General features: G+C 40.1%; 1 protein-coding gene across 1 annotated transcript in view; it reads right to left on the reverse strand.

Annotated features, from left to right (window-relative positions):
• Positions 1-23,299, reverse strand: part of brinp2 (bone morphogenetic protein/retinoic acid inducible neural-specific 2) — a 209,032-nt gene that overhangs the window by 180,764 nt on the left and 4,969 nt on the right. The window lies entirely within an intron of this gene.

A 23,299-nucleotide genomic window follows, 5' to 3' on the forward strand; every position in this document is an offset into this window, starting at 1 on the left:
GATCTAATGGGAATTAACTATTGAATTTTTTATGGAAAGTTTAGCCTTCTAATTTCACAGTGATGAAAAGTTAGTTTGAATTCTGATAACCGGTAGTGCTGGGACCTGCAGGGTGGAGTGGGTATGACGTTCTATTTATACGGAGGCTGTATCCTACACAAGGAGACTCTGATATCACATTCCCTCTTTTCATCAACACAGCAGTCATGTTTGTAGCTTATTTAGTTGATGAATATTTATCAGTTGTAGCAGTAACATAAATCTCATCCACGTGTCAAGGCCTTTACACTGGAGGACGCACTCGGCGGGCTATTCATCATACCGACATCATGCTGAGGAACCTGTAATGTAATTTTCATCTTGCGATGACACATTTGCCTAATAAAACATATGCCGTGTTTGCTCAACAACAATGCTCAGAATATCTTATGCTTGACAGGCTTGTGGTGCATTTATTCTAAAATGTGCGGTCGGAAAGGATGTTGATGGTGCCATGTGGCTACGTCATATCATTTTTTTTTTTATCTGAATGGTGCCGTTTCAAAGGATCCTAATGCAATGTTTCCATCATGCAGCAGGTGCTTTGGGAAACTCATTCAGCAGTATGTGGCATTTCCCTCTGCCTCAGGGAATAAGACATGTTACAATCAACCCGTAAAGACTTACTTTTTTTGTTTTCTTTCATAACAATATGAAAATTGAGGAGTGTTTTAGAAGATACTCAAACTCTAAATGTAATAAGCTTGGCAGACACTGAAATCACCATAACTGGCTCTTGAGTGAATTTGGGATTAGCACAAATTTCAATTCTTTTTTTTAAAGGTTTCTGTTTTAGATCTAAACTCTTTTATTATTTTAAAGTGCCATTATTTATTCAAGGAGAGAACTGGGTGTTTTGGGTAATTGAGTTACACTTGGAAAGCTAAAGGCTGGCACAGAGTCAGTGGCTAAAAGCAAGCAAGATAACAGTAATTTTTATACTTCTCATTTATCCATCAGACCAAAGCTTTCACAAGGGAAAAGTGTTCACATGACTAAAGCTGTTACTCTTTGAAGCCGGCAGCGACAGCTCATTGTTGTCTGGAGTGACAAACGCTGGACGGACCCCGCAGACCTGACAAAGACACACAGGTTGTCAAAAAAATACTAATAAATCAATGTTTCAGGAAGCAAGTTTTTTTTTTTTCCTGCAAAGCCAAGCCAAAAGAATAGTGCGGATTCAGCACAGGGATGAGAACTGCAAATGGGAGACTTTATGGCTTCAAGCTATATTTATGTAACTCAATCCAACTTTCTGCGCAGGGAGAGAGAGACGCTTCATTTTACCCCTTGTGCAAACTTTCCATGAGGACCTCATAACATTTGTAATATCCATTTTCTAGCAAATTGAACTCCTAAAGCGATCCTTTCTCACGTCAGTGTAGCAGGTCAAACCTTCAGCAGGAACAACAGTGACATGTATGAAATTTACAATTTACCACTGCTCACCAATGAGGAAGACTCTTGATACCCAACCGCTCCGCGGGTGCTGCATAATCACTGCATACTGCTCCCTGGCAATGGATTGAATGCAAAGACCAAATTATGATGTACTGTACATTTGCTGTATTTGTGATAAAAAAAAATAAAAAAAATAAAAAAATGCTTTGTTTTGTTCTTCTAAAACTCTAGAGAAATCCCTTAACATGATGCTCTCAGCGCTTCCAGGCTCTACCCAGGTGAGAAAGAACTCTAGTGCAGCCAGAAGATGAAGGTTTCATCCACCCCAATGTTGAACTGAAAGGCAAACTGCAGTGGATCCATGGATGGTCTCAGGTCAAAGGTTGGTACGCCACAATAATACACAAGGGATCCATGCAGAACTTTAAAACTCACTTTTCTTTCCTTGAGCTTCCTAAGCTCTTTTCTCATCTGGTCAGTGAGGTGGGACAGCTTGGTGTGTAGGGGCTGAAGGACGGCAGTGGAGGTGGAGCAGCTGGATTATTAAGTGGTGGTTGTATTTGGAGCTGCCAAGAGTGCAGGATGTTGGAGGTGTTGATGTGGCAGGTGGCCCTGTTTTTCAACAGGATTGAGCATTCACCCACTTCTTGTCCTCCACAGTTTTTTTTCTGCCCAGGGATGTTTTTCGGCCCTCTCCAGAGTCAGAGCATATTGTCCTCCAAACACTTCCTGTAGCTGTTCCTACTTTCAAAGGATCATCACCAGCTCCTTCTGTACAGCCTTCAGCTTCTCTGTGTTTCATGAAACTTCTTCTAAGATGAAATAAACTTTACGTTGGGAATGTTCCGGGGTTTGTAGTTGGAAAAACATGATATACTGTCCTGGTGGGTATAGTGTTCTCCACATGGAAGTAAATATACTATTTTTTGCAGATCATACATAGGCTGAGGATGAAATTGAACAAATGCTGACACACATATTTGAATACCAAATATTGAGTTCTGATACAACCACATTGTGGAAAATGTTTGTAAAAGCAAAACAACAAAAGAAACCAATTTGTTGTGTAGTAGACAACAAAGGCTTGTGTGGTAAAGGTGTTGCTGCTGCACATTTTCACGGTTCACAGTTGCCAGAGTTGTCCCTCTCCATGTAAGATCCTACATGCTTAATTGTGCCTCAACCAGGAGGTAATACTGTTGGCTGTTAAAGGGCTGCATCAGAGGGAGGACAGATTGGTCAGATAGAAATCAGTTGTTTGAGGTTGTGCTGCAAGATAGACACAGATGCGGAGAGGCCAAGTTACAGTAAGTTGGCAGAAACACGCATCCAACCGAATCTTCAACGCTGCAAATCTGCTGCACATTAATTGAACAATATTTAAAACAATGGAAATTTGACAGCTGCAAATAAATAATGCATGTGGCGAATGTCGAGATGGTGTTAAAGAATGCTCAACAATAAACTGATTAAAGCCCTAAAAGCATACAAACCAAAATAATCATATTAAAGTGGTATTTGTTTTGACAAAGTGAATACGGCCTAAAAATAGGAATTGACTGTATAGCATGTGTTTTTTTGTTGTCAGTTTACTCGCTGGGGCTTTTTTCAGACGCTAACCACTGTGGATACTGCAGTAGCTCTTTCACGCTCTGTCTTCTCACAGATCACTTGTCAAACAAATCTTTAAATCCAATGCAATTCCTTTAGCTCAGGATTTTCTGTTAATGAAACTTGACTGTCTTTTAACGGCTTTCTCCTCTCTGTGCAACCAATCTGTTTATTCCAAACACTCTGCTGAGCCTGCGGCCTCAGACATTAAATGCATCACCTCCTGTGCAACCGAGTGTTTAAAACCTTTCGCGTGCTGGAGGTTGAATCACTATTTTGTTTCATCAATAAGCAATAGAGAGACACTCAGGTGGAGAACAGTGCTGGGAACCCACCGCCTCGACGGCTGTACACCCACCAAGCCAAACAGGATCTCTACACGACACTGATGACACCACAACGTGAATCGCTATGGCAAATATACACTATATGCCCATATTTCATTAAAGGGTCGTGGAGTGAAGATTTGTGTATCGATGTGGAGAATCCCCTTCTCCTTTGCACTTTCAGCATTGCTGCTTAACTCCCTGACAAACAGCATAGTGATCTCATTATTCATCATTCAGCATATTGAGTTCCCCTGCTGGAGAGCAACCCCGGAATGACCCCAGAAGGATAAAATTACAGCTCAATACAAAGAAAAGAGTAACGGCTTGATGCAGGCCGTGGATCAGAGATGGGACATACATTTGCCATCAATCAAAGTTCACTGTCCTCATTAAAAGCTAGCCTGTTTGGGAGTGTGAAACACAGAGAGTGTGTGGGTGTGTGTTTTCGAGTCCTCGGGGGCCCAGTCTTCAGCCCATTGGTCATACTGCTCACTTCAAACCACCTCATCAACTTTAATGGCTTCTGTGTGTTGATACACCCATCAAGCCGCTCAAGGAGACACGCACACATTCATGTATGATATGCTCATTAATTTCGGTCAAGGAGATGCACGCACCTTCACCGTGGACTCGCTCTCCCCCTCACCTTGCCTGCAGTGGCGCGTCCATCTATGAGACCCATGTGTTTACTGTACGCACACAGCCAAACATTCAAAGCAAAGCTCCTTACCCTGAAATGTTTGATCAATAAGTAATCCCTGACAGCGGCGGACCCGGAAAAGGTCATCGGGCCCCGGCCAGACACAGATAATGACAAACATCCATCTTAAAGTGTAGAGGGCAAACGAGGGAACTCGAAAACGGCAGGGTCAATGATATGTTGTGATGCAGTGTGTGCCATAAGCTGCAGCTCCAATTCTCACAACGCTCTCAGACAGGCCAAACAGCTGTGCTCGGCTTGCAGGCGATTCCTTCTGTTCACAAGCTTCCCTAGAATTTCTCAGCGTAGGACTGTAAGTGTAATGGTGTCATGTATTGTCTTTAATGGACCTGTACATCATTGTCAGATGGATTGTAATAGTAGCCCGCTGTCATTACAGGGAAAACCGAATGATAAATTTGTGAATCACAGCTGAGGTGAATGGCAGCTTCTGTCTCACAGTTGTAATATTTCAAAATGCAAGTTACTGTAAAATGAATTTCAGGTGATAGTTCTTCCACCTTTTAAATTTGCAGGAAAATTTTTCATCGCTATTATCCAACCTGCGACCCAAGACAGGACAGTGCGACCCAGTGGTGAAATATAGTCAATTCTTTTTCTGGTTACACTCTCATTCTACTGTAGACGGTTCTAGTTATGCATGCCATTAATCACTTTCAGCTCTCAACACGGAGTGCCATGGTTATCGCTGGAGAAATGTGTGTTTGTTGTGGTGAGCAGAAGAGTATGAACTGTGACGTGCATGCCCCACCATGCTGCTGCAAGTGGTAGTGATTTGTTTTTGGGGTTTTTTTTCTGCATTTGGGTGGAAGAAAACATGTGTTTGTGTCAACATCCAACAACCTCTTTTCTGTTGATCTATTTCAAATACAATGACACCACTCTCATTACAAAAACAAAGTGAGACACCATTATATATATTTAGTATTAGAGGGTTGCTTTGATGTTTGATTAAACATTTTAGGACCAATGATAGGCGTGAAATGAACTATCCTGTAAAACAATCACATTTTTTTCTGCATCACTTTCAAATAGGTGCCAGTGAAATTTTAAAAGTATCCAAAAGATCATTAACTTTACGATCTCTATTTCACATTTTAGATAACAAACATGTTGGTTTCATAATGTTCCAGCTTAAATTGCCGGTCCATAATACGACCCATAGTTCATTCCATGTGTCAAAGCAGGTTAACACAAAGGACACCTTATAATGCAAAAATAATGAAAGTCAAACTTTAGATAAGTCAAAGTGATATAACCAAAATGAATTCCAGCTGATATGTATCCCTCAGTATAAGAGCCACTGAGCACCTTCCCGTTTGAAACAAGCAACGCCGTCCTTGGTGGCGAAACGCAAGAGCTGGTGATGTTAAATGGATTTCACTTGTTTCGTGCTTCTCCACTGATTCAGCAGTCCCAAAAGCAATTTATATTTTTCACCTCATACACTCACATCTCGACTCACCCATTGGCAGCAGTTTGGAGTTCAGTGTCTTGCTCAAAGACACTAACATATGGAAAGATGGGGAATCGAACCTTCAACCTTCAGACAGAGAGACAACTCACCCTATCAAGTGAGCAACATAATTGATATACCCCATGTTGTGAGAACTTGGCCAACAACTTGTGTGAGAGCTGATTCTAACAGCAGCTGCTGAACTGTTGACAGCTACAGGCCAACCAATTGTTTTTTTACTTGAGCTTATCACAGAACAATCTAGAATAGTCAGCGCGGGAATGCATGGGCAGAATATTAGGCAGAGAGCATGTTCCTTTATATTTTATCAAGGCTGTTTCCTTTATTCTGAATACTGACTACATGTGTAGTATTATACCACTTGTAAAAAAACACAGATTTGGAAAATGATCACTTCTATTTGTGTGCAACCAGAAAGTATAAATGAATGAGCAGCATTATTCAGCACATACATCAGGCGCTAGATATGTTCCTTGCCTGTTAGTGGGTTAGTGTCATTTCTTGTAATCGGCGATGAGCTTCGTAAAGTTTTGCTTAGTTATCATCTTTAACAGATGCAGCTATTTACTGATGCTGTTAGTCTTATATTCGCTTTAAAAATTGACATATAAACCAAATGTAAAACCAGTGCTTTCTTGACCACTTGGATTTTAACAGGAGGAGAATTTTAAATGCGCCACTCAGCACCAATTTCATTTGGTTTAAAGGCCTTACATCCAGGGTTTACATCAACTCATAGTCAATAAATTCAAAATGTATTAATATCATTAGCCTATACCATGTAGAACATAAAAGCTGTTTCACAAATTCACTCACCTCACTATTCAGTATTGCCACACTAATACTGCCAATTTCAACTGTGGCTATCACTTATTAATGTTAATAAAGCAACCTGTGCAGTCATGTTTTTCCAATGAATTTCAAAGATAGACTTTTGACAGTGTTGTGCTTCTAATATAGGTATTCATAATTGGATTTTTAAAGGGTGAGAAAATTGGAAAATTAGACCTCCAAAGGGCTCCATAATTGAATTTTCCTTTCAATCTAGATTCATTTTGAAGAGGGGGGGGGGGGGGGGATCTAACATTAATCACACCTGCAAATGACTTTTCTGATCTCTCATGGATTTTTCACCAGAGCTCTCACTTTCAACTAGCTGCAGAGTTGTAGGTAGGGAAATCTGAAATTACTGAAATGGTGTTAAACAGGTAAGTAGCATAACAGACTAATGTTGTTATTTCCAACTCTCGTGCTGCTTCCAATTTATTTTTCTGAAAGTGGCAAATATAACCTGGCATCAGTCCTGTTTGGCTCAGTCTCATGGCATCAAGGAGAGCTGTCAACTCTCTCAAACAGCTCCCACTTTCCAATTACATGTCGGAAACTCTATTATACATGGAGGAGATCAGGAGATGGTCACAGTCTGCTTCCCTCTTCTGTGGCACCAGGCGGTAGTGAGGGATTTAATCTATAAGGAACATTTCAATTTTCCCACCATTAGTTTCTGGAGATTTTAATTAAGCTTAAGCTATAAATCTCAATTTTTTACCCATTTTGCGGCTGTCCCTTCCTACACTCCGCAGGCTCAGTCGGCGCTCTGCATAAAACCCGGCATGCAGAGAATATGCAAACAAAATCTTTCACTGCGTTAGCTTCTGTACGCGTGATGCAGTGCCAATACTACGAGTAGTGTAGCTTGACTGCAGTAAATCTTCTGCATCGTTCTGAGCAGAAACATTGGTTCCAACAGATAATCTCTGATATCTCCATATTTGCAATCACAGATCTGAATATTTTAGTAGAAGTGCACATACTTGTGTAACAACGTGTGGGTTGTGAAATGCACTCGATTACAAAAAGTCAAGAATAATTTTTAAGCGCTACATACACAATGCCCTTTTCAGGAATCTTGCACCTTTTTTTTTTTGGGTGGTGCCGGGGGTCATATGCATGTGCACCTATAGGGTTTCCGTCAATCAATCTTTATTTATTGACCACTTTTCAGACAGTAACATGCAACACAAAGTACTTTACAAATTAAAAATAGGCCCCTCTCCGTCTCCCACTGAGCTACATTAAAAACCCAGATTAAGGAGGACCTTGAGCCTATTTTTAAAGATGTCGACCCTTTCTCTGGGCCTCCGACAAATATACAGCATGACGTTGAACACCTGCCTCACCATGACACCATTTTTTTTTGGACTGTTGGAATAAATGAAAGGTCGGTGGTGCAGAACCTCAGGGTGCACAAGGGCTGATAAGAAAAAAAACAAGTGTATATGAAGATGGATATAGAACAACTGTTATTGTAATACTTTGCGAGCATGGATATAGCAACTTGACCCATAGTGATGACACAGATCAGAATTCAATTTCATCATAGCTTCGAGTCAGATACTAAAATATAAAACACTATGAATTTGTTTAATGATTTTAGTTTTGTGAGGAATTAATAAAAAAAAAAATTTAAACTGGAAGTCTTGGCATTATCATGTAACTTGAATAACTTGTTTCCTTCTGCCATTGTTACTGCGGGCTGTTTTGATATTTTTCACTTTAACAGTTTAGCATCCTCCTAGATGTTAAAACAAGTGAGCTGCTTTGAAAAATATTCAGTTAAAAGTAAAAGTAAAAGTACCGATAACAACTTAATTAAAAATATCTCAAATCCACTGAGGTAAAAAAAAAAGAAATTCTCCATTGTCTGTATGAGACACAGCTAAGAAGATACAAAGCTGCATTACTAATGAATTGAATAAATAGATTTTGCGTGTCTGTAACACTAATTTAATAGAAAACCCCCCCAAAAAAAAAACTGAGGAAAAACATCTGGATGCTAATGTCAGCCTCATCATTATCAGCCCACCATTAATTCTCTTTAGTCAATGTGGCAGAGAGGTGATTAAGGCCCTGATGGGAATCAGGTGTGCTGCCTCACCTCTCTGCCCATAAAAGGAGGAGCCGCCAGACACGCGGAGTGACAGGTAACTGAGACTGAGAGAAGCCGCTTGTCTGTGTGACTTTTGGTATTTATTTGCGCTTTACTTCATTTAAAATAAACTCCTGACTCCGTGCCTCTGTGGGGGAACCCGGCGGTGGCGTGCACTCCCGCCACGGTCAACAATAGACGTAAATGGGCTGCCTGCGCAGTATACCATATTCAGAATACATCTCCCAAAACAGCAGTGGAAACTCAATTAATACATCAACATACCCAGACATAAAGACTACCAATCTGAAGCTAATAACAAATCAATATCAAAGCATAAAGCGGCTACAATATGGATTAGCAACCGCTGTCAACTTATGAGACTGATTCTATTAAGGAACTGATAACATATTGTTAACTCGGTGTATTTTACATCTCCAGCTTTTGTTAAATAAACGGTTGGGGATTTTCCGAGAGTGGTACTATCGCTCTGTGCCAAATACCTCATTAGATGGATTACAGTGTGGATTTTGTATAGTCATTCATGTTGAACAGAAGCTCATTTCTGCCCACTTGTATATGACCTCTTATTCTCGTGTTCCATCGCGACAATAACATTCACAGCTCTGACACCTACAAGAGTTGAATGGATTGTCTATAAAATTGGTACAGATGATCACAATCCGCAGCAGCTTTTCTGGCGATTCCTTAAATCTATAATATGATATTAACTCAAAAGTTATTTTGGAGGTCTGGAGTGTTATTGGAACACTAATTCTCTAAAGATACCGCCGAAGATTTGCAGAATCACCTTGAAATTATTGTTTTAAATTAGGAGTTAGCTGTGCATTTGCCATAACCTTCCCCAAGGGAAATGGCCATCTTAGAAAAACTAACATATTAATTAAGGCAAGAATCTTATTAACTTGAGTAAACGTCTCAACAATTGATGAGTGTGCTACCCCGAAACGCTTTATCAACAGGATCAAGACAAAAATCGAATCCAAGCTCATAATCTAACCTGCAAACTAAATGTTAATCCCAGTAAAAGGAAGAGTAATGATCTTATATTAGATTATTAGATCTGTTTACCAAAGCCTACATGCAGAGCACCAGTCCTCTGGCCGGCAAAAAAAACCTATTTATGCCTTAAATTAATTTTAAAGTGTTAATGCATTTATGAAATTCCTTTAGGTTCTTCTGGATAAATGTGTACCAAACCTTTATTGATTTTGCATTATGTGTTATGACGACCATTTACTCAGAGGTCAGCTTTTATCTTCACGGCCTCATTCCTCTTTGCAATAACACCTGGACAACACCTTATGAATAATGCTTATTCCCCTGCAAACTGAGCATTCGCTTTCTGATGTTTTTCCAATTATCTCACAAGCTGTAATTCTTCGGTGCTGCGGTTCAGACTGGAAGTTATTAAAAAAAACACACAGGAGGGGAGGCTGTGATTCACAGTTTTCATTCTTGACCAACAACAGGGTTTAATATGATATTGCTTTCAATCTTGGGAGCAAATCTTCTCCCTCGTTGAAAATCAATACTACCCCTATTGTCACGCTTTTAATGCTCTCGCCATCTTTTCATGTCCGCTGGTCCGCTGTCGTGTCCCCTCACCTTCTTGCTGACCCAGAAGACACTGCAGTGGAGTAATCTCCATGCAACTCCGATGGAAACTCGGAGCACTGCAATCAGTGCTCCTCTGACCCTCCACTCAAGCTGACCCTTCCTATCTCCTCCCTGAGTAATGGGCTTCAGCCGAAACTCTCTGTTGACCTGTGGGCCCCCTTAGCCATCCCTTCAGTGTTTGCGTCCTCACACCTTGCTCCCTCTCTCACTCAGCGGCCAATTAAAAAGCAGCGACAGCGGTGACAGGGGCCCCGCTGGTGCGAGTGATTGGATGAGCCCCGGCCCGTACCGGGCCCGCAGTGTGAGTCACGGGCCCGTCGCTCTCCTTTGATCTCCGCCGACTTCCCCGCGTCAAATAAATCATTTTCTCAGCGAGCGGAGCCTCTTTGACCGAGGCAATCAAGGAATTCCACTTTATCTGCTGCTGATATCAAATGCCCGCCTCGCCGCTCAACATTAACGGGTGATTTTGCGATGACCCCAGGATAGGCTGGGCCGCTCGGTGAGCACAGTCACATGTGATTTATTGTGTACGTGCACACATTAAAGAGAGAGAGAGAGAGTCTCTCAGCATGGCGCAATCACACAGAGCACAACAGATTTACACATCCGGAGCCACCTGTGTCCCCATGATTAGCTGTCATTTTGTGCCCTTTAAAAAGACGTTGGATTTCTTTTTCCTCCCGTTCTGATGTTAGAGCAATGCCGCGTGTTGTGGCCTGTAAAGTGGAGTGTGTGCGGATCCAACAGAGGGAGCAGCTGGCCCAGGAAGAGCCGTCTTCTCTGTCAGCTCCTCCCGGGGGCCTCATCCTTTTCACCTCCTTTTGAGAGGGGTGAGAAAGAGCAAGACGAGACCACACTCCCTGTTTTTGACTCAACTTGAATTGTAGTCCCAACAACAAAAATGGCATGCTCACATTCATTACAGTAAAAGAGTGGGATGTTCTTCCCCAAAGATGATCTTTATGAAATGACAACTAATTTATGAATGGATTTGTCAAAAAACTTGAATCAAATGAACTGGTCAATTAAAGAATGTCGAATAACACAATGAAAACTCTTAAAATATTTACTCAGGAAAAAATAAATAGATACCTTGTTTTTTCACAATTACCACCAATAGTGAAATATGCAATTATAAAACTGTAAAATGAGAAACAAAAATAGAAGAATCGTATAGAAGTATAGTTTTTTCAATTGTTTCATTGAACTTGTCTTTAAACGTTACATTGCTGCATTTTAGGATTATCCTGCATTTTAATCCTTTGAAGACAAGCTATTGAATCCAGGCTGAGCAGAGGAGGTTCACTTTGAATCTACAATTGTAAAGAGTAACAGCCCGTGACAGCGTGTTTGATGGGACATGCAGATCCTTTCAAGAAATCAGTGGAAACTATGTTTTAAGACACTGTAATCTATCGAACATGATGTCATGTGACTGTATATGTTGCATAAATTATAAATTGAAAACCCACCACAGAGACAAAATGATCAAAGATTCTGTCTGTGAAAGATCCAGATCAAAAATGTAAAGAAGGCTTACAAATAAACCTCAGAACATCTGTCAGACATCAGTTTGTTTTTTTTCCTTAATTCTTTGCTTTTTAGGAATATGCTTCATGCAGACACAGAATATCCAAAAGGTTACAGGTGCTTCTCTGTATTAGTAAAGGTTTCTATTTCAGACGACAGTCCCGTATTTGCGGCATCCAAGATGAGCCACGTTCTGCTTCAGCATTGATCTGTTGTCCCAGCTGTGAATGAGGGATGACAAATGGAAAAAGAGAGAGAGAAAATCGAAGGAACCAAATCCGAACAGTAAAGGCACTCACTCTGCTCAGTAACATGATGTAACCTCTCAGGGTTGAAGGTGCGATTTCATAATTCATCTTTTGGAACAGAACAGAACTTTCTTCCTCACGGATGAGTAAGCGGATGGGATCAGCTCAGGAGGACAACGTTTTTAAGTAAGGATTATGTGTTGGTCGCCACAAGCAGGGCGCTTTAATGGATTTCATCATTGTTTCACTGTGGGCATTCTGCTGTTGGTATGCTCTCCCTGCGTGATTCTTGGTTGATCGGCGTGTATTTCAGTAAAGAGAACAATCAAACCCATTCAAATACAAACTGTGTTTATATGCAACTACAGTGAAACGGTAAATCTGTTTGAAATGCGGGACGATATCGTTTAATTATATTGTAATAGTTATATTTTAATCGCAAATTGGGAATTTTTCCCTTGCAGCAATACCTCCGGCCCATGGCACATAATAAGCTCCTGAGGCTGTGTGTGTGTGTGTGTGTGTGTGTGTGTGTGTGTGTGTGTGTGTGTGTGTGTGTACACATCAGCTAATTCTTTATGTATTCATTGTATTCATTAATGGTTATGTTACAGATATATATATACAGTATATATATATATACAGTTATTCTTAATCATTTCAGAGTTGCATGCTTAAACATCATGGACGAGGTTCTTCTCTACATTGAATCTGATTCACAGTTGATGTAAATAAGAAAAGAATCAAGGTAGAGATATTGATTAATTCCAAGTGATGCTACGCTAAATCTGAGAACACAACCATGTGCAGGGCACTCACTAAAATACTCAAAAATTAAAAAATCACCACCTGGGGACTTTTTGGAAGTTATGTCAACCTCCAATACAGATTTTCAAACCAATAAAAGTCGAAAGAATAAAAACCCCAAAAAGCTTTCCCATTTATAATGAATAAAATCCTTGAGGGAAATTGGTGTAATGATCAAATTTGCATATAATTCTTGATTTCAAGCTTACGGTTTGGTCTAAATCAGATTTATTTCATACTTGACCTCATTCAATAAAAGTACCCTGAACCTCAATGTGTTATTTGCAACAAAGGTTGTTAAACTTGCCCACAATGTGTCTATTGCAAATGATTTTTATGGATAGTGTGCCGCTGATTCTCATATTTCATCAGAATTTCAAATTAAAAGCAACAATCAGGTGTCCTCGCGGAGTCAGAGGTGCTTCTCCAAGGCAAAGTGACAAAACACATCAGTGTATATGTCAATTCACACAATTACACACATTCTCACAATTTTTCGTGTGGAAGAAATTATGGAATTATTAAATATGGCCAATTGCCTGAGATGAAAAAAAAAAAAAAAGTTAGACGTAAATGAAGGTGGAATTTAGTATGGTGTTGATCTCGGGAACAGACATTAATTTGTCAATCAATTTGTTGAATTTCCATAGTACTTTCTTAGGCCTCCATCAGGAGAGTAGAAAATTACTGAAACCCGTACCAGAGCTCCTATTTGACCAAGAACGGAGGAGAGACAGACCCTTCAACCGATATGCAACATGTGCAAAAAAGAGAGTCAAAACTGATGTTTTAGGCTCAACCTGATAGTTGAAACAATGTGATGAGTTAGGACCGTGGATGCCAGACTAATTCTTAGTCAAGTGATTCAAACTAACATCTCTGAAATATGCTTCTTATCCTCAGCATCATGTATTTATCTTCCGCTCATCAGGTTCTCCTTAACACTAATTACAATTGTTTCAATAATGATGATTGCCCAGGACTTTCACATGACCTCCCATGATTGAATTGGCTTCTCGATGACCTTTACAGCAGGTCGCTTGCTTGCAACAGCAACTGCTGTTGTTTTATTAAACATTTTCTTTTTATTGCGCATGAAACTAGCCAATGAAAAAAAGACGGTACAATGCTCTACATGTTCTCAATAGAGCTCCAGTTTAAAGACCCCCAGTTTATATTCTAAAAAAAAAAAGAAGAAGAAATTTCCCAAAAATTATTTTGCAGCATGTTGCTTTTGGTGTAAACAATTATAAATACATTTAAATACATTGCAACACAAATTGAATACAACTGTCTTTATTCTAAAATAAACCTGCATCTTCTAGACATGTGCCATTTGGACACCATCAACAGGTCACCAGTTCATTAGTGAATAATGCAGTCACTTACATATTCACACCCACAGGCAAGTTAGTCACCGATTGACATCATCACCCGTGTTCAGAATGTCAGAGGACGTCTGAGTGTCCAGAGACGACCCACCGGCACCACTCAGGCCTTGAAATGAATCAAGTCTGGATCTTCTCACTTTAAGATTACACCACTCGTCTGCCTTTTCAAAATAACATTTGGAGAAAAAAAACTACAAGGTTCAGTACTGGGACCTAATTTATTTTTACTTCATATTAATGATATTTGACCAGTAAGTGATGCATTAAGATTTACAATGTTTGCTGATGACACTCATTTCTTTTGTTCTGGGGGGGGAACCTTAAGGAATTGTTCAAAGCAAACCGCGAAATTAACTTGTTCAATTTTATTTCTATTGTTTTCAATAAGTTATCATTAAATGCAAGTAAAACAAAATCTGTTGTTTGGTGGAAAAAGGGCAAATGCTGAAGTAAAACTTCATTGAAGTAATGTTGAAATTTAAAGGGTTTATGAAACGACATTATTAGGAGTAATAATAGATGGCAAACTTAGTTGGAAACCTCACATAAAACACGTCAAATTAAAATTGTCCAAGTCTATGTCTGTTCTTTACAAAACTAGAGACGTACTGAATAATAAATGTCTACATTTATTGTACTGTTCACTTGTGCTGCCTTATATGACATATTGTATGAAAATATGGGGGAATACATCTAAAACTAACTTGGATCCAATAATCAAATTGCAGAAAAGAGCGATTAGGATCATAAATAGAGCTGGCTACCGGGATTCCACCAATCAACTTTCCAAACAATCATCCACATTAAACTTTCTGGATATTATACATTTAAAAACATTAGAAATTCTGTTCCGTGTGTTGAATAATAGCATTCCAGATGGTATTCAAAAATTACTTTTTTCAAAGAAAAGCCAGTTATAATTTAAGTGAATGTTTGAAACATGTAAAGTAAGAACAAATGTTAAATATAGATGTGTGTCAGTTTTGAGAGTGAGATTATGGAATAGACTTAATGATGAACTGAAACTGAAATAAAACTAACTACTGTGAAAAATACTATCTTTAACAAAGAAACTCAGAAAGGTACATCGTGTCTCTCTGGGAAAAATACAACTCAACTCTCAACTTTCATGACTTCATGTCACTGGGCGAGTCGTGACTTCTCCATCAGACATAATGTGCTCCCTCATGCGCACACATACATGTACACACGTGCGTGTGTAGGCACACAAAGCAGATATCATCCACGCAGACACTTTTACAGTATATTATTTGGTCTTCACTGCACGTACCCTCACATGCGCAATTATGAGCTAAATTTGCTGCTGCTTACAGACTTGAACGCGTGTTTGCCCACAAGCGTTTTTACATGAAAAACCCACCCATTAACACAATTAAACATACACCCACCCAAACATATAAGCTACATCCCCGACATTACCAGTGACTCCATCTTCCTCCATGCTTGAATTGCTCCCAGTCAATAGCAGCAAATCCCCTCACAGCTTATAATCAGATGGGGGACTATTGGAGCTTAGCTAATGAATGCACTGGGATAATATAATCTCAATAATCTCTATGAAGCCTCTAATTGAGCCATATGCTAAATGTGATGTATGACTTCATTAAGAACTGATGTCTTCTTTTATGTGATGCTGTTAGTGACCTTGACTGGCTTAGTGCGTCACTGTTGAGGCGAAGGTCCAATCCTGTTAAAGCTATTCAGTGGAGCTGGCACATCACGGCTGACTGCGGGATCAGCCGAGACGCCAAGTTTGAAGTGATGCTTGAAACTTGGAAGCACTTCTGATACCGAAAGGAAGAAAAGTAAGAGAACAAAGATTTTCTAGCACAGCCCGTCTATCATTGTGTCTTGCAGCATACATAATATGTCATTAACTTGCAGTTTTAGAAATGTATTTTTGACCCCGTTTGTGTTAAAATTACACTCAAATCAACTCGTCATTTTGACTTCTCCACCTGTTACACCCGATAGCAGCCTGAAGGGGTGAGAGGAATGGTACCTGGGAAAGCTTTCAAACGTTGAACTATACAATCAACCAAGTACCCAACTCTCCAGACAAATCAGACTCATAGCATAATAAACACACGGGCTGTGGAACAAAGTCAAAGCACCTATAGATAACCCAATTAGGCACAAGGAGAACGTGCAAACTCCAAACAGAAGGGTCAAGAGGCTGGAGTTGAACCAACCTCCCGACATCGTATGAGAATGCTCAATTCTATGACACCATGCCCCCCCCCCCCCCCCCCCCACCCCCCCGCCCCCCCTCCCTCAAATAAGACCTCAAATAATTGAATTCAACTGCACTTGATTAAATGCCTTTTAACGGAGTTTTCATGTTTTCTAAGTGGGCAGAATTTGTCCCAGTAGAAAATACAATCAATGATTTCTTTCACTGATTTTGTTGAAATCTTGATGTGAAAAATTTAAACTGACAATAACAACATCCAGGCAGTGGAAAAGTTAAATATGTTCATTGTTTTTTAATATACCAAAAATCCAGAGTAAGGTTTCATATGTAGGGAGGGTCATTGCATGTATCCAAATGAAAACAAAGACACATATCAATAGAAACTTTTAATTGCTTGTGCGCCATCTGATTTTCTGGACAATGCACACTTCTGTATATTTTCAAAAAAAGATTTATGCCCAGCTTGGGCAGATCGTCTCTGTCTTTAGACATGTTCCTAAGTGCTCCTCTCTGGTAAACAGAAGCAACCCACTCGTTGCTGCTCGTGAAGCGTCCTGCTTTTAGAAAACGCTATGTGAAGAAATCGATAGGCCTTCAGGAGAACCATCCTGAAAAATTAAAAGCAGCGATCACAGTCATGAGTGGAGATATTTTACAGCCACGCCTGGCTCCAGCCGCTACGTGGCCCGAGAGACGAGATCCATGGCAAAAAAAAATATGGCAGACAGCTCTGTGCTGTGGGACCTGCTGTTTTTATCAACTCTTGTTTTCTGTCATCTAGATTTTGGCAGGAGTGCGACAGTGAAAACGATAAATCTAAAAGATCCAGCGATTTGTATCAAAACTGCGTCCTTGGCAAACATCGCCGTATTCTAAAGTTTTTAGGAAAAGAATGCAATGTAAACTGGCTGACAATCAAGGCCGAATGCACACTTCCTCGTGTGCGTTATGATATGGTATTGCGTTCGAGATCGGAGACGTGCTTCCTCAATGTTCACCACATCCTCACTTAAACTCTGCACCGTTGTTCGGAAGCTCCTCCGAGCAGCCTATCTCAAGTATCAGCCTTCATGTTTCCACCCTTATCTGCTTTATTATTTATAGCTATTGATTGAGATCAAAAGAGCTCTCACTTTTTTCATCCTTCAAAAGGTAGCAAGTGAAACATGCACACACCTTTCAAGTATTCAATTCCATAAAATGCTTCCCAGAGTGAAATAGGAATCTGTTTGGGGCCTTCAAACGCTAAGTCAGACTCTTGTGAATGGTTCCCTAAAACCTTGCGCAATGATTAAGTTTGAAGCCGCACATTGGGTTACTCAGCCAAAAGCGTGGAACCTGAAGGCGCGGCTGAGAGGAGTGAGGTTTATTAGCAGACATTTTGGAAAGTCTTCTCATGAATTAAATATGTAATCAGGCATGCAAACGGAGCCAAACAAATCTGGAGATTTAACTTCGCTGAAACCAAGCCAATAAAAAAGGAAAAATGCCTCTTCAACGAATAAATTTGCATTATTAGAGGCACGGTTATTTGGAACTCATTTCCTTCACCGCACTTGGAGGAATTTCAGCTAGTTAAGTATCGCATTTTCCTATGACAACAGAGGAACGGCTGATGGACTATTGCTGATATTCAATTTTCAAAAGAGATTATGATGAATACAAAACCCTGGTTGTGCGCTGCAAAATCTCATCTTGCACACAAATGACCAAGCTGTGTGCATCTGGAAACCGATAGCTAGCCAAAGCCAATTAGTGGCATTTCACAGCAAATAAAAAATTGATGCAAGGAAATGTACATTCTACAAAGCTTAACATGTGAAAAATACACTCAAATGTAATTGCATGACATTTCATTCATTCATTTTTCACCAGACTAAAAAGGTAGCAGCTCATTGAGCAAAGTTGGAGGACTTCATAAATGTTGGGTGTACTAATGACAGAAAGACAGTAGAAATCCCACTTTGTGCACCGAAGGCTGACAGACAGAACAACGTCTTTGCTTATGTGTCAATCCAAGCACCATAAATGCAATTAAGTGTCACTTCATATAAAAAAAAAAGAAGAAAAAAGGGTTACATTTCTTTTTCAAAGCTATATCTATTATCTTTCTGACATAAAAGACCATGTTTGAACCTTAAATATCTACAATCCACAGTCCAGAGTATCACTTTGCAAATACTCATGAATCCTTTAGATCAGATTTTAATTCAGATTCCGTACTCTCCAATATTGGTACCTGCCTTTATTATTATTTTTTTTAATCTACAGGTGAACAAAGAATAAAATCGATATTCATTGCTCCACAGGTTCCACATTTCTGCTCCACACCTTCACACGCACGTAATCATGGCGACACATGCTTCCAGTGGGGGCTGTGGGGGCACGTCTAAACGGGCAGGAAGGCTATTATCGTGTCTTCCCAGATGTTCTCACCGGTGTCTGCTAGGCCGATGCAGCTGCGTGATAGGTTTTTAATAAGCGCACCCAACCGTTCAGCTTCATCCTGCTTTGAAGCAACCCGCTCGATCTGAAGGGAATAAGGACGGTGTTTGGATTTTAAATGTATTCTGGGGCCAAGGAATATCTTACTGATGTGAAAGACAAGCTGTTTGAATGTTTTCTTTTTCTTCAGCACGGTCGGCAAATTCACTGCCCTCCATGCATGACGTAAAACAACATGAATATAGAGTAATGCATAAGTGGCTATGCTCTCTCTTTGGCATTCTTCATACTATCAAGACTCCATCCCGCCTCTATCTTGCACCAAGGAGGCACGAGTAAATGCCTGCACAACCACTGCGTACATGAATGCTGATAAAGTGGGTCAGGAAAATACAATTGGTAGATTTCATCTGTGTAACCTGCTTGGCTTACAGCAGCTTGTGTGTGTGTGTGTGTGTGTTCATGAATATGTCACAGAAAGTGTGTGTGGGTGGGTGTGTGTGTGGAGGGGGGGGGGGGGGGGTAAATCTCCTTTAACAGCAACAGTAAAACAACAACAACAACAAAAATCAATGGAGAGTTTGAATGTCAGAGCCAATTAATCTGCATGATATAGTTCAATATGAGGATCAATGCTGTAACTTAGAATCACTGTATTTCTCGCCACTTGGTGTCTTTTCTAATCATTGACAGCAAGTGGAGACGAGGTGAAGGAAAGCCTTGATGAGCAGAAGGTGAGAGAAAGAGATTCTTGCGCATTCATCAGACATTGTAGTGGAAGATAACTTATAAATAATTTACCACTTTGGCGCAGAAGAGAGTTTGGTGTTCCTTAATGTTCCTTCTTCCCTCGACTGACAGGGGCCTGGGTGACAGGTTTTTACAGTCCGCATCATTTATACATGAAGTTAAAGCAACAATGTGCTACATTTTTATGCAAATGCGTGTCCATTTTTAGAGTTTTTATCACTGACAAGACGCAGAAAAATAGCAATGGGAGCTTTTTCAGCGGCGGGTTGCTTGAGTAAACACAGTGGCATGATACTGTAACGTTTGTTGTGCGAAATCCTGGAGACTTCACAACAAAGGGAGGGTTTTTTTTGTTTGTGGAGAATAGAAGTGCTGAAGCCAAAAAATTACAGTAGAAGTAAAGACAACATCTGTTTTGCAGATGCTGCAAATGGCATTGTGCGGAAAGTCCCTCAGGAAAGCTTTCACGCATATGGCCAGTGGAAAATATGTCATTGAAGCAAATGTGTCAAACATGATGCTAAACATTGGACCTGCATGATGGCATTTAGCTGTATTTTCTTTTTCTTTTTTTTTTGATTAAAGTAAATGATGTTTCTAATTTGTCCACTGGGGGTCACACTATTCCGATTCGAGGAGAGACGTAAGATCAATCTCACAACTTCTGTTCAGAATAAGACAAATGTTACCATTGTGTCTGTTACTATTGAAAACATTTCAAGACTAAAAATGTTGAAAAGTAGTTGAAATGAATAATATATTGTGTGAATTTACTGGTCCAGCCGAGTTGAGATGTTTGTGGGCTGTCCGTTAGCTGAGATCAATTCAACAAGCCTGGATGAAAGCTTTTAAGTCACTTGCACGGCGATGCAAAAGATCAAGCAAATCCAGGGTCGTCATATCTCAGTCCTGCCTATAGATTAGTGGACTACTCCAAATGTCTTGTTAAATCTCTTCCGGCTGACAAGCTTCAATCATATTATATTCATCGGCATAGCTCCCAAACCCCAGTGAAGTGCATCTGCAAATACATCAAACAAAAACCCAGAATGTTATACCAACAATAAGCGGTAAATGAAAATGGTTCAAGCTGAGGAAAAATTGGTCGAATTTTTCAAGTTTAAAAACATTTCTTGGGTGGTATGGATGATCAACAAAACTAAGTGTCCTCTTGGGACTTCCACTTTCTACTGAGCTTCTCAAAGCTCACTCATTTAGTTTAGTGGCAAAACTCGGATGGGAAAAGTCGGCACTTCGTGCACGTTTTCTACTTAACTTTGCTGGAACACAAGTCTACAAAGCAATTCCCCAACTGGCTTCTTACAGGGACCCACAGATCAATCCCTCAAACTGATTTTTCCAAAGAAAAACTCATTAATGTGACAGACATTTTTCCACACAACTCAATAGCTTAGTCCAAGAGAATATTTGGAAGCAGCTTATAAAAAATAAATAAATAAATAAAAAAATCCTGTGGATTAAATAAAAAAAAGACAGCAGTGTTTATTTTTTTCATGCAGTGGTAAGAAAGGGGTATTAAAAACACCACACCCACATGCACAACACAAACACAAATGCCCCCTGACTCTTATACACCCCCTGTGTAGATTGAAATGTCAGCGAGGCTTTGGACTGCTGCGGTTAACATTGGATCAGGATTAATGTACATATGGGGAACAATGGCGCACTCACACTGCTCACTCAGGCCAATTCTCCACATCCCCTCCTACTACAGCTGTAGTGGGATGCATGTGGCTTTTCCTTACAAAGAGACAAGCACTTTGATGTACAAAGAGAGGAGGAGAAAGGGCCAAGAGGAGAGAGAGAACTGAGTTTAACTGCCTTTCATGTTCCTCCCTCCCTCCACTCCAATGCTCCCCTGTTTTGCCTTGAACAAGCAACTGAAGCCAGGCACATATCCGATGTTTGCCACGAGAGGCGTGTCGGAGCTGCAGACTGAAGAAGCAGCAAGTGCTGCTGATGTTGAGAGCTATTGTTTCATCTTTTTTTTTTTTTTTTTTTGTTCCCTGGAGGTACTGTTTTTTAATGACGGGCAAAAAAAAAGGAGAAGATAAAGTAAAATCTCGGCCTTGAATAGAGAGTTGAGAAAGCTCAGTATTCTGGCTGCTTGAATTAATAGATCACTAAAAACAAAAGACGATCTTCCAGTTACTTTCTGAACAGTTGTTGTCTTTTTGAAAGGGGATGAGATTGATTGTGAAATATTTATTGTTGTTTTTTTACGTTTCATGGTTGCCAAGTGAGCCCTTTTCAAATGATATTTGAATTTGTTTCTGAAGACTGAGACAAGCAAGTCTGTTTTTTTTGGGGGGGGGGTTTACTATTCAGGTTAGAACTCGCTCAACAACATATAAGTGGCTGAAGTATTACTGACATATCACAGAGCATTCATTTTGAAATAAGGTTGTGGAAGGACAGTGAAAGGAAACAACAAAATTGGTCCATCCAGCAAATGTACAACACAAATGTTTCACAAAGTCAGAAAGACAGTGGCATTTATATTGTTTCCACAACTGTTTAATTCTTGGCTGAAAAATAGTATATAGCCCAATTTAAAGGTTTGAAAAGGTTAATCAAGGGAATAGCCAAACATATTCAACTGCTAACTAATATTAATAAATCGTTGAGCGTTTTAAATGTAAGTATATTTTTTGTGTTATTTATGACGATAAGAAGAGCGACTGTGACATCAGTCACAGACTGGTGCAAGCAGCAGCGGCAATGCATTTGCCAGACTGTTGTGATGAAGAGGAAGCTGAGCCATGAGGCAAAGTTTCTGTTTACCAGTCTGTCGACACCCCGAACCTCACCTCCAGTAATGAACTTGGGTCATGACCAAAAGAAGAGGATCACGGATACGAGCAGTTGAAATGACTTTTCCTGGCACCGCCAAGATTGAACTCAAACTAGAACTGCTACTCCTCCGCAGTGAGAAGCAGCCATTTCAGGTGGGTCGGTGCCGTCCTGCCCCCCGACCCCCCCCCCCCCCCCCCCCCCCCCCCCCCCGCCCCGGCTTGACCAGGTATGGCCAACTGGGTAAAAACTCTGGGGTCAACCCAGAATTGGATAGAGAGAGAGCTTACCTCGCTCAGTCAGCCTGCGATCAACTCACAAGAGCTGGAAAAAGTTACAGGGAAGATGGATTTCAGGGCTCCGTCGCTCTCCATATTCGGAAGACAAATGCAGACTAAGTGGGATACAAATTTATGTGGACAAATCGATGATTTAGCGCTAACCATATCTTATATCCAATCAAAAATCAAATAATTGTGAAAATTAAATGCAATTAGCTGCAGAAGCACAACCATGCAACTTTAAACTACCTATATTATAGCACCAGGGTTGGCTTTGTGGGAGGCCTCATATGTAACTTATCAAAGTAATGTGACAACTTTTTAATGGCTGACCTGTCTTCCCTTCATAGGAAGAAGATTGATTATTTTATAGAGCTACTAATTTGTCTTTATATTGTGGTTGTAATTGAAAGCCTCAGTTTGGCCGAGTTGACAGTGCGTGGCTGTCAAAAGATGCAAAAAGTTATAGTCCAGAGTTCTATGTAACAGTCATCAAGATTACCCATTTTACAAAATTAGAGGGTTCGTCTCATTTCAGGCCCACTTTCCGATGAATTGTCTTTGTCTACCAACAGTTAAAGATCAAAGCTCCGCAAGTGTTGAGATAGCTATACGTCTCTCATGGCTTTAACACTTTACCACATACATACAGCCGCTTTAAAGGTTA

Source organism: Lipophrys pholis (assembly GCF_963383615.2).
Source record: "Lipophrys pholis genome assembly, chromosome: 1".
In the NCBI taxonomy this organism is placed as follows: domain Eukaryota; kingdom Metazoa; phylum Chordata; class Actinopteri; order Blenniiformes; family Blenniidae; genus Lipophrys; species Lipophrys pholis.